The sequence below is a fragment of the Cydia fagiglandana genome, chromosome Z (assembly GCF_963556715.1).
Source record: "Cydia fagiglandana chromosome Z, ilCydFagi1.1, whole genome shotgun sequence".
Taxonomy (NCBI): domain Eukaryota; kingdom Metazoa; phylum Arthropoda; class Insecta; order Lepidoptera; family Tortricidae; genus Cydia; species Cydia fagiglandana.
This window is the reverse complement of record NC_085959.1, coordinates 35,790,121-35,802,214: the sequence shown is the minus strand read 5'-3', so window position 1 is coordinate 35,802,214 and position 12,094 is coordinate 35,790,121. Positions and strand designations below refer to the sequence as shown.

At 39.6% G+C, this 12,094-nt stretch overlaps 1 protein-coding gene across 1 annotated transcript in view; it reads right to left on the bottom strand.

Moving 5' to 3' along the window:
* LOC134678629 (hormone receptor 4) overlaps positions 1-11,823 on the bottom strand; it is a 163,314-nt gene extending 151,491 nt beyond the window's left edge. Inside the window, exons 1-2 of the mRNA XM_063537274.1 lie at positions 11,623-11,823; positions 7,358-7,442 (exon numbers count right to left, since the gene is read on the bottom strand). The gene's annotated coding sequence lies outside the window, so the exon portion shown is untranslated. The remainder of the gene's footprint in view (positions 1-7,357; positions 7,443-11,622) is intronic.
* Positions 11,824-12,094: the final 271 nt, after the last annotated feature.

The following is a 12,094-nucleotide window of genomic DNA, read 5'->3' as shown; positions in this document are numbered from 1 at the left end:
CGCATAATCTGACAGATGGATTTACCCGAGTTTGAAGTTAAGCGACTCAATTATTTTGGTTGTATTTTGTAGTACCTACACGTCCTGATAAATAAATGAGGCATCTTTCACATTTAAAGCCTCGTAATAGGGTATTTGACTACTAGTCAAATCAGTTTCTTTTTTCGAACTGTCAAAACGATTTTGCTACTATGGAATTTATATGAAACACTAGCATGTGATGTCGCAATCTAATTAACTACTCTTAATAGTTTTATACGGGTTTTAAAATATAAATTGCGTCAAAAAATTACTGCTGTCTACGTTTTATATACTTAATTCAAAAATGGCATGGGCATGGTGTAAAATTATTTATTTTAAATACAGTCTAATACCCTATTACATAATAAAAACGCCTGATAATGCGACCCAGAAATAATACTAGCATCAACCGATTAGAAAAGATATTAAAAATATTGAAATATGCAAAACCAGGTCGAAGGAAACTAACACGATATCGGCGCACTTCACCGATGTAACGAGTCTACTCGTATACGCGGCGATAAGCGAACTTTCTTTAAGGAACAAAGCTCGTATCTTAACACAATATTTGCTACAAAATTAAACTTTAATAAAAAGGAGTAGTGGCGAGTTTTCAAGTAGGTGCATATTTGGAATCAGCCCTGCGTATGACCTAAATATTTATCTAGACTTGGCATATGAGGTACCTAATTATATTTTACACTTTTTATAGCACAAAGCTATATATAAGGCAAAATGCCAGTTGAATTACTTGAGTAAGATAATAGGTACAGTCGCCATCAGATATATCGGAGCGGCCAAGGTTTTATTCACAATATCTGAACACGCACTCTAACGCCTTGACAATAGAGGCGTGTTCAGATGATTGTGAGCACCTTGGCCGCTCCGATAAATCTGATGGCGACTGTACCACATATATAATATGTATTTTGTTGTGATACATTGAAGTAATCCATCTTGACAACATTTTATACGCCAGCGGATTTTCGATTCACACTTCAAATAGAAAAGGTTATATTTAAAAAAACTAAATCACAACACATAAATTTTGACATACATACATACATACATCACTGGCTCAGTGACCCAAAGAGGATCTTGGCCTCTGACACAAGAGAGCGCCATTCTGCCCTATTTTGCGCCACTTCACGCCAGTTGGGTATTCCGAGGGCAGACAGGTCTTTTTGGGCTTCGTCACTCCAGCGGTATCTGGGACGCCCAGACGGACGTTTTCCGCCCGGGCGCCCCACATACGCTCTTCTCACAGCACGATCCTCCCCCATTCTCTCCAGGTGACCAAGCCAGCGGAGTCGTGTTGCTTTGATCTCGCCAATTATATTAAGCATCGCAACCAGCTCCTCTAGCTCCCTATTTTTTCTTCGCCTCCAAGTTCCATCCTCCTCTCTGATAGGTCCCAGAATCTTCCGCCAGATTTTCCTCTCCGCCACTAAGAGCTTGCTCTCTTCTTTCTGAGTCAGCGTCCAAGCTTCACACCCATACATCAAAATTGGTCTAATCACGGTCTTGTAGACTCGAATCTTGGTTGGTCTACTGATCAGCTTGGACACTAAGACTCGATGGAGCGCTGCCGAGCATCTTAGGGCGTTTTGGACTCGAATATCTATCTCTTCCTCCCTTCGGTTGGTATCAGTTACTGTGCAACCAAGATACCTAAAATGATCTACACCTTTGTAGGTGGTTGCTCCGACTACTAGGTCTTCTCTTTTCACTCTGGTGTTCTTGTACCTTTTCATTTGGAGATATTCGGTTTTCTGGTGGTTGATTCTGAGACCTATCTTCTCCCCTTCCTGCTCCACAATTCTAGCCATGGCCTCCAGGTCCCTTTTGTTTTGAGCCAATAGCCCCAGGTCATCAGCATAGCCAATGATCTTATGTCTGCCGTTCAACTCTACACCCCCATCATACATAAGCAATTTTCGGACGACGTATTCGAGTGCCAAGTTGAACAGCATTGGCGAAAGGGCGTCTCCCTGCTTCAGGCCAGTGACAACTGCAAATTCGGCCGTCAGTTCTCCGCAAGCTCTTACCCTCATCTTGCTCACTTTGGTAGCTACAGCAATCATTTTTACCAATTTTTCTGGCACTTTGAAGTACCGCAAAATCTTGTACAGTGTATCTCTGTCGACACTGTCGTATGCTTTGGCAAAATCAACAAAAAGCATATGGATATTTTGTGCGTACTCCCATTTCTTCTCCATCAGCTGTTTTCGGAAATTTTGACATAGGTCACACAAATCACAAAACCGTGAGAGGAATGTAGTTAGTTAGGCCTTTTTCAGGTGATACATTGACTACAACAATAGCCATTAACTTGGTACACAGTGCAGGGACCGCGGCTAATCTGACTGACCTATATAATGCAACGGTGAAAGACCTCGTAAACTACCGCCGCCCGCAACAATACAACCGTATCGTAACAAAAGGTCTCATGTGCAACTAGATCGTTATGCGCATGATCCCTTGTCAAATTAACTAATCACAATAGACTGTACTGCGTTCATCGTGCGATTATGCATCTTAACCGCTCACATATAGGCGAGGAATCATTTGCACACATTCGCGGAACGTTTGCTCGCTACGTTTATAGATCTGTTGAAAATTAATGGCTATCTAGAATTTGCCGAACGTCTATTTGAATCATCGAAATAATTAAATTATTGTTGTTTGTTAAGTAGGCAGTCGAGGCTTGATAAATCATAACTAAGTAATTATAAATTATTTTAACCTGGCGTAAACCATTAATATTAAGTAAGCCCATTCATAATATAAAAAAATGGATAATTAATGAATGGGTAATTAATATATTTATATAAGTAATTAAGTAATTTTTTCATCAATTACCTGCGCCTGTCCACACTGGGACAATATTTCATTACGAAATTCAGCAGCAATTTATTAATCATGTACCTACCTACATTAAAATCCGCTTTCCAGATTCGCATAAATATGCGCGGTCAAGAATAGGTACGTACGTATATATTTGACATTAAAATATCGACATCGTTAATTTATAATCGATAATAACTAATATTTATAATCGATACTCATCTACTCATTGCGTAGTTGTACTAGGTAAGTATTACTTACTACAGAAACTTAAAGCACAATTTCAACGCGTGGTTTGTTGTTCTACATTCGAGAAGGTAAAAACCTCCTAAAGTGACCCGGAAAATAATCAAAATATACTTTAAACACTTAGATATATTTAGATATCTATTTAGGGGCCTATTTCGCGAAAAGTGTTATTATACTCCACGAAGTACGAACTGTCAATTGGCATGGATTTCCCAGAGATTCACTAATAGTACATGTATTATTTAAATACCTGTTGAAAAATGGGTTTGGGACGTCATGTATAGCAATTATACAGTTCAGTGACGATGATCTTACAAAAGTAGACATTATAGCATCACGCTGTCCTGCAAAACTGCAAATGAATACTATATTTCCGATATTACTAGCCTTTTAGATTATTTGATGAATATCGTATGAGTATCGTAGGTGTCAAAAATAGCAAGCATTTTAATATAATTTTCATTTAAGCTCGGGTTGCTTGTGATTAAATGGAAAAAGGGATGATGGTGAGGCCTAGACAGAAATATGGTTAACAACATGTTAGGTATCCAGTACATTTATTTTCAACATAATCCCAATAGAGGCTCGATGCAAAAGAGTTTGGTAAGCCCGATTTATATACCCTACTTTAATTTCAGATAACAAAACAATTCTCCAGACAGTCAATTAGAGCTAATATTTAAAGGTATTCCTGATCAGTTAAACAACGACTACACTACCTCTCCTGATACGGTATTACGGTACAGTGGCATTGCTAGGTATATCCAATTAAGGGCCTCAATCAGGCCCGGGGCTTAACGTGTACCGTAACGTTAAAACCCCGTAAATTTTACAGAGATTGAACTCAGTCATTTACCGTAAAATAAAAGTAGGAAAACATCGACCAGAAATCCAATGCATATCCAATATGTAGGTACCTACATATTTTGTGTTTCAGACCGATTTCGAGTGTTTTTAGTGTTAACGGTATAAAGACCTGTACACGCTAATAAATTTCTTTTAAAGTGAATGAAGATAATACGATACATCAGGATGTATTACTCGAACATATTTACCTAAATATTCTTTAATTTTTTTTACTAAAAGGGATAAATTTACCCCTTTATAAACCCCTATCCCTACCCCTTAATACCTGTATTTACTCGTACACAAATAAACGTAATTTACCCCTTTTAGTACAAAATTTTAAAGAATATTTGGGTAAATATGTTCGAGCCAGCCTTTATACATTGCACACGATCAACCGCTCGCATGGGGAGTGGCGGGTAGTTGACCTAACTGGCGCTTTCACATAAACTCGACAGCTATCCAGTAGTTACCACTTCATTTACTGAAAATATGAATTTGTAGGTATTAGGCCCGTAGCTCAACCGGTTTAAATTTACTATTATTCTCTTTATTTATTTTTCTTCTTAAGTGAGGTTAATTTACTATTTATTTATTTTTCTTCTTAAGTTAGGTTAATTATAATATGGATATAAAAGTAAAATATAAAAACACTTACAAACAATAAAAAGAAAATTATAAACACATTATAAAAAACCTAACCTAGGGTGCCGCCGGCAGCGGGGCAGGGCCCAAGCTGCCGGTGGTCAGGGCCGCAGAGTGAGGAATCGACGTACTATTCGCGCCGTGTCCAAAATTACCGCCTTCTGCATCTGACCCTTGATCCAACCACCTAGCGAGAGTCTCTCTAGGTGTTGGTCGAGACTCTTCGCTATGAGACCGTTCGCTGACACGACTATAGGAACAATGATCGTCGAGTCAACATCCCACATGGCGGTTATCTCGTGAGCTAAGTCTAGGTACTTGCTGGACTTGTCCTTCTCGGCCTTCACGAGATTCTCATCATGGGGGATGGTGACGTCGACGAGCACAGCCCGGCGCTGCGATCGATCTATCAGCACGATGTCAGGCTTATTGGCTACAATAGTCCTGTCAGTGATGATAGATCGATCCCAATAGAGCGTGGCACGACCATTTTCGAGAACTGGCGCAGGTGAGTACTTGTAGTACGGCACTTCACGGTCCACAAGGCCGTATAGGAGGGCAAGTTGCTGGTGAATAATTCTGGCTACGAGATTATGTCTGTGCAAGTACTCGCCGTTAGCAAGATGAGAACAACCGGAGATAATATGCCTGAGTGACTCTCCGGGACGGCGGCATGCCCGACAAATGTCGACCGTACCGTCCTTCAGGATATATCTCCGGTAGTTATTCGTCATGATAACTTCGTCCGCAATTGCACAGGCAAAACCCTCGGTTTCTCCGAAGAGGTCCCCGAATCGTAGCCAGTTCACCGACGCGGGTAGGTCTACATCGGGTCCCATGAGGGCCTTGTAGAACCGCCCGTGTAGCTGCTTATCCTTCCATACCGCCTTGCGGTCCTCGGTGCTTAGTACTACAGGTTTGCGCCAGTTCTCGTTCGCCAAGGAGAGCGGCGTGAGGCCCCTGTCAGCTGCCACCACATCACGATGCATCCCACACTCGTTGTTGAGGAAATAATTCCTGAGATTGTACACTTTGGCGTTTAGAAAGCCGCGACCTCCACATTTCCGTGGGATGTACAATCTCATAACAGACGAGCGTGGGTGCAGCATACGGTGTGTGGTGAGCAGCTGTCGGACCCTCCGATCCAGGGCATCCAGCTCGGTCTGAGTCCACCTTAGTATGCCAAAGGAGTATGTGAGCAGAGGCATTACCCAGGCGTTGAAGGCGCGCACTTTGTTGCCTCCTGACAAAAGACTGTTAAGTACTTTTGTGAGCCGACTAAAAAAGCGCTCCTTCACCGACCGTCTAATACCCTCTTCCTCAATACCCAACGACTGTGACATTATTATATTATTATCCTTTCCACATCTCGGGACCATGGGATCCCGGACTTTTGGGAGGCGTGCGTGGGGCCGAAGCCAACAGCGCAGAGGCCCTTTAAGACAATTTAATCTAAAGGCAAGGGATACACGTGGCGTGGGATATTATTATTATTATTTTAGGTACTAAATTATGTCAAGTCGGGTAGCTAAATGTTCCAAAGCTTGGGATAAGCACTTTAAATAGGTATACATTTTATGGTATGGTTAATAGTCAATTCGAGTGTACACTGATATCAGACTGACGTCTAGAACTGATGGCATTCAGTTATCGTGCATATGCAAGTGCAAGTATTGACGCGGGCGAGACATCCATATCATTGATATCAGTGTGCGTTCGAATTGGCCTGAGTCAAGAGTACCAAGTCAGTGCACATTAAGCGTGGTTGAAGTCATATAACAAATTTGAGTTTGTCGTATAGTCTGATTCTTACTTGTCTCTTACACATTCGACTGATTATACTTGTCATCACTTAAGTTCCTATAGACTGCAGGCTTTTATGTAACGTAATAAACTAACCCTTTTTTGTGTAAGAACCATGAAAGTTCATTAAACTGTCCAGGAAAAAATCTAGTATTAATACCACCGAGCAATGTCTCGTGCCGCTTGCAAGCGACAGTGCTAAGCGAAAGTGTGTGCAACTCACCGATGCAAAACCATCTATGCAAACTCACTGCGGGCAAACCGTTCAAACTTCTGTGGTACCTACGTGCAGGTGCGACTCGAATCGCCAACTCCGTAATTTATATATATACAGGGTGTTCGGTACGTCGTTTGCAAAATTAAAACGGCAGATAGGTTGAGTAATTTGCTATCTTCTCAGGCCTAGAAATTTTTAAAATGGTGCAACAAATTTTTTTCATTTCTATGACAGTTTTCCGTAAATTTCAAATTTTTACTTGCGTAGTAGTAAAAAAAACCATGGCCAATTTTGTTTTTCTAGGCATGAGAAGATAGCAAATGACTCAAGCTATCCGCCGTTTTAATTTGGCAAACGATGTACCAAACACCCTGTATGTTTAACTACAGATATTTGCATCGACGATGCTCGAAACTTTGATATTGTACCTCATAAAGTCGCCAGCGCTATCAAACTCGAATGAACTTGAATGATAAACGCGGAAAGCTTATCGCAGATGGCGCTTTAATCACTCTAAAAGAAAACATGTCATTGAATACCTATGCCAAAATAATCTATAATTGTTATAAACTACAGATTTGTGTCACTTTTGGTTCCAATTAGATAAAATAAATAAGTAAAAGGCAGAAGTAGTACCACTATAAATGTTTTAATAACTATGTACTGTTCCTATCTTAAAATTCGTAAAGAAAAACGTACGTGTACTAAGTAATAGTATATATTACTTACATTTTAGGTATTTTGAGCTGCTGCGTGTCTTCAACCTTTTTCCTTCATTTCTCCAAGTCCAGCAGATAGACAAGTGGTATCGAAACTGTCAAAGAAAAAACACTACTTTGTAATATCATTCTCACATATATTAAACTGACAGTTTCTGAACAAAAAATACGTAGTGGCACCAACGACCGACGAGCTTAATAAGTTAATGATATTCATTACAGCCAATGGTAGATTTATGTTTGCGCAACTACTTACCTACGAGCTACGAGTATAAACGAAAAAATGATTCCTGAAAGGATGGTCAACTATGTCTTGTTTAAATAATTCGTAGTTTAAACAAATCTATCATCGAGCTTTGGTTACCTTTATGTTATTCGTACTTCTGTTCAATCTATTTCCAATCATGATTATTGCCACGCCCACATTTTTTAGTCTAGGATGCTCCCCCGGCGATTGGGCATCCCTTTGCACTCTGCACGCCAACTAAACGCCATCATTATGTTTACATTCACTTACAGCGGCTAAATATTTTACAAATTTAACAGTCTGATAGCCAGGAATTAGCTAAATGTTAATATGATTTGACATGACGATGTCAAAAGTCAAGGATTTGTGTTAGACACTGGTAGACATGAGGTAGAAGAGAATAAGGATACATCTATCTGTGGGAAAACCTTTATAGATACCTCGAAAGGAAAAAGGAAATAAAGCCAACGAATAGACAACTGTCAATTTTATGGTTTCCTTTCACAGTGGCTTAACTTTCCACTTAAGTACTTAACCATTTATACGTTTTATATTATAACGTACCTTAGAACAAATTACGATTTGCTTAAATTATAACTATTGTGTTATATTAAAGTTATTTTTCGGAGTATTTACTTATATTATGTGATCAGTGACACATATTTGTATATTTTTACGACGTATATCGTAGGTGTTGTGAATTTGTGATGTATACAGTCAATGCTACTTAAGCGAAGTGCAGTAATTTTAGATGAGTATACTGTATCTATGTTTACTTCCAATATATTCTTTGATGACTAAAATCAACTAGGAAACAGTTACATAAAATGTAAGCTAGTTGATCATCTGCTTATCGTTAATACCGATTTCCCACGATTGTTTAAGTCAGTTAGTGTCTGACTACCGCAGGTGTTCACAATTTGGTACGACAATACGACAGAGAAGACCCAAAGGGTAAAAACGGGACCCTATTACTAAGACTCCGCTGTCCGTCCGCCTGTATGTCACCAGTGACTGCCACCTGACCTTCCAACCCGGAGGGTAAACTAAGCCTTATTGGGATTAGTCCGGTTTCCTCACGACGTTTTCCTTCACCGAAAAGCAGCTCGTAAATATCAAAAGATATTTGACAACATATACCTAGCAAATTTCATCGAAATCGTTAGAGCCGTTTCTGAGATTCCCGAAATTATACCTATATATAGATATATAAGAATTGCGATTGCGTTACGCTGGTGGCCTAGCTGTAAGAGCGTGCGACTACAATCCGAAAGTAGCGGGTGCAAAGCCCTGTTCGTACCCACCAATGAGTTTTTCGGAACTTATGTACGAAATATCATCTGATATTTACCAGTTGCTTTTCGGTGAATGAAAATTAACTGAAATGTCACTGGTGACATACGGGCGAGCCTGGGCTCTCACTCATGAACCGTGATAGCTAGACAGTTAAAATTTTCACTGATGATGTACTCTGTTGCCGCTATATCAACAAATACTAAAAATAAAATAAAATAAATATTTAAATGGGGCGTGATTTTTATAGCCGCTTTTTGCGAAATGGTATGGAACCCTTAGTGCGCGGGTCCGACTCTCACCTGGCCGGTTTTTTTATTTATGAATGTAGACACTTAAATCCTTCCGGACTGTTGAATTCCTAAAATGTTAGGTTTGCAAAAAGTAGAATTTTCAACATGTTGAATGTTGTTCTAGACTAAAGTGACTTCCCTTTATTCAACCAAGCTCTAATAGGCATTTTCGTACCTACGATAGTATAACTTTTCGACTTATTTTCCGTTTGGCTAGCGGATTGAGCTATCCGAAAATGCGGTTTTATTCCAAATAATAGAACTATTATGAATATAATATTACAATCGGAAAAAGAACATAATATAGGTAATATAATTTTCAGTATATACGAAACGCTACGTAAAAGGCTCCAGCGGCGTGGGCATGAAAATTAGGTAACTTAATTAATGATTGATAAAACTATATATACCAAAAAAGTCTACATCATAGAAACTCAACTTCAAAATAATTCAACATTCTACGAATTCAACATTTTGAGAAATTGTAATTCATTGAATGTTGAAATCCCAAAATGTATAATTTCCCGGAATGTTGAATTCAATAGGATGGCTCGATAGGATTTACATATATGTGTACATAAGTGTTATATTATACCTATTTATCTAATATTTACCATAATATAACTTCTGAACGGCTTCATCCTCCAGAGACTCAGGAGAGTTTGTTTTGCTTTTGAATTAATGAATTTGGAAGGAGTTCAGAATATAGTGTGGAATATGTTCAAAAAATTGTACAAGGGTTTCAGGAGGTTAAATTATATACAGGGTGTTTGGTACATCGTTTGCCAAATTAAAATGGCAAATAGGTTGAGTCAATTACTATCGCCTCGTACGTAATAATTTTTAATATTCGAAAAACGCGCGTAGAGATTAAAAAAAACGTAGAAGCTTTATTTATTGGCATGCGAAAATAACAAATGACTAACTTATCTGTCATTTTAATTTGACAAACGATGTACCAAACAACCTGTATATTAAAGGACTTGACGTGCTGCATAGGATTATGATCGATATTATGAAACTATCCTATGCGCATCCCCACGACCCACGACTTAAACTATCTCCATAGGTACAATCGCCATCAGATATATCGGAGCGGCCAAGGTGTTCACAATATCCGAACACGCACTCTAACGCCTTGACAATAGAGGCGTGCTCAGATATTTGTGAGCACCGTGACCGCTCCGATATAACCGATGGCGACTGTACCTAAATTAATTTGTTGTTGATTGTGTTTGTGTCCATGTTGATTGTGAAGAGGTAGATAGAGATAGTTAGGGATGACTAAGCAAATACTTGCTTAGTCGCAGAAGTAGTTTTTTTCTATATTTGGATACTGACAGCCATCTTCTTCCTCGCGTTATCCCGGCATTGTGCCACGGCCAATGGGAGCTAGGGGTCCGCTTGACTACTAATGCCAAACATTGACGTAGGCACAATTTTTTACGAAAGCGACTGCCAGCTGAGCTGACCTTCCAACCCAGAGAGGAAACTAGGCCTTAAGTATTGGGATTAGTCCGGTTTCCTTAACAATATTTTCATCCACGAAAAGCAACTGGTAAATATCAGATGATATTTCGTACATAAGTTCCGAATAACTCATTGGTTGGGACGAGCAGGGCTTTGCACCCGCTACTTTCGGATTGTAGTCGCACGCTCTTACCGCTAGGCCACCATCGCAACGCAACTCTTATATATCTATATATATTTATATATTTCGGAAATCTCGGAAACGGCTCTAACGATTTCGATGAAATTTGCTAGGTATATGTTGTCAAATATCTTTTGATATTTATCAACCGCTTTTCGGTGAAGGAAAACATCTTGAGGAAACCGGACTAATCCCAATAAGGCTTAGTTTACCCTCCGGGTTGGAAGGTCAGGTGGCAGTCGCTTTCGTAAATACTAGTGCTTACGCCAGTTCTCGGGATTAGTCGCCAAACGGACCCCAGGCTCCCGGGATACAAATGGCCCGGGGACCAAAATACCGGGATAACGCGAGGAAGATGATGATAGGTATATCTAATATGTCTATTTAAGAATTGCTCGTTCGTTATGTTCGTTATGTCGTGTATATTATGTTCGTTCGTTAAAGGTATAAGATATATTATTAATGTCTCGAGTTTACCACTGCTTCCTCATTCTGCTATTACTCGACAACGGTGAAATATGTATGAAAGTTTTTAACCAAATACAAATTAAATACTCGTTAATGACATAAGTACTTAATAACAAATCCTTTACTTATATTATAAAATAAAACTGCGAAACATGCAAAAGCTTTAGAAAACATTGACTGATTGATATTAATAATTTTAAATCATCTCTGATAAAAACAAGCATTGGCTACTCAGAACCACCGTTACGAAAACATAAAACTACCATGTCATATATCGCTTTGAAACTTATTTAAACTATAAACAAAATATACAAAGTGTTTACATTTACTTCCGCAGTCCTCAACGCAGCATCCGCTTCTACTATCCTTTTGCAAAAAATCCTCGCTAGTCACTCACAATCACTCTGTCACTCACTCAGCACGTCACGAGTTCATACGAGGTGGATGGGTGGCAGATAAACTGAACAATAGTCGAACGTCGCAGGCGGCGGGCGCGCGGCACGCCGGCAGAACGGTGACTGGCCGGCCCACTGCCGGCGCCCCGCGGGATCGGTCCTCCGGGACGCGGGACCCTTCCGTGTCGAGGACTTGCAATGCTTCCTCACAAACCCTTCCTACACATTTCACACACACCTATACTCGATCCCAAATATTAGTGACAGGTCGATGTGCCAAACTCACCAATAATGCGGCTGAGCCATGTCGTTACATGATGTGCGAACTTACAGTGAACAACAAAGTATTTATTTGATTACTTAACCCTTTATAAGGCAGAGGCGATATATCGACCACATA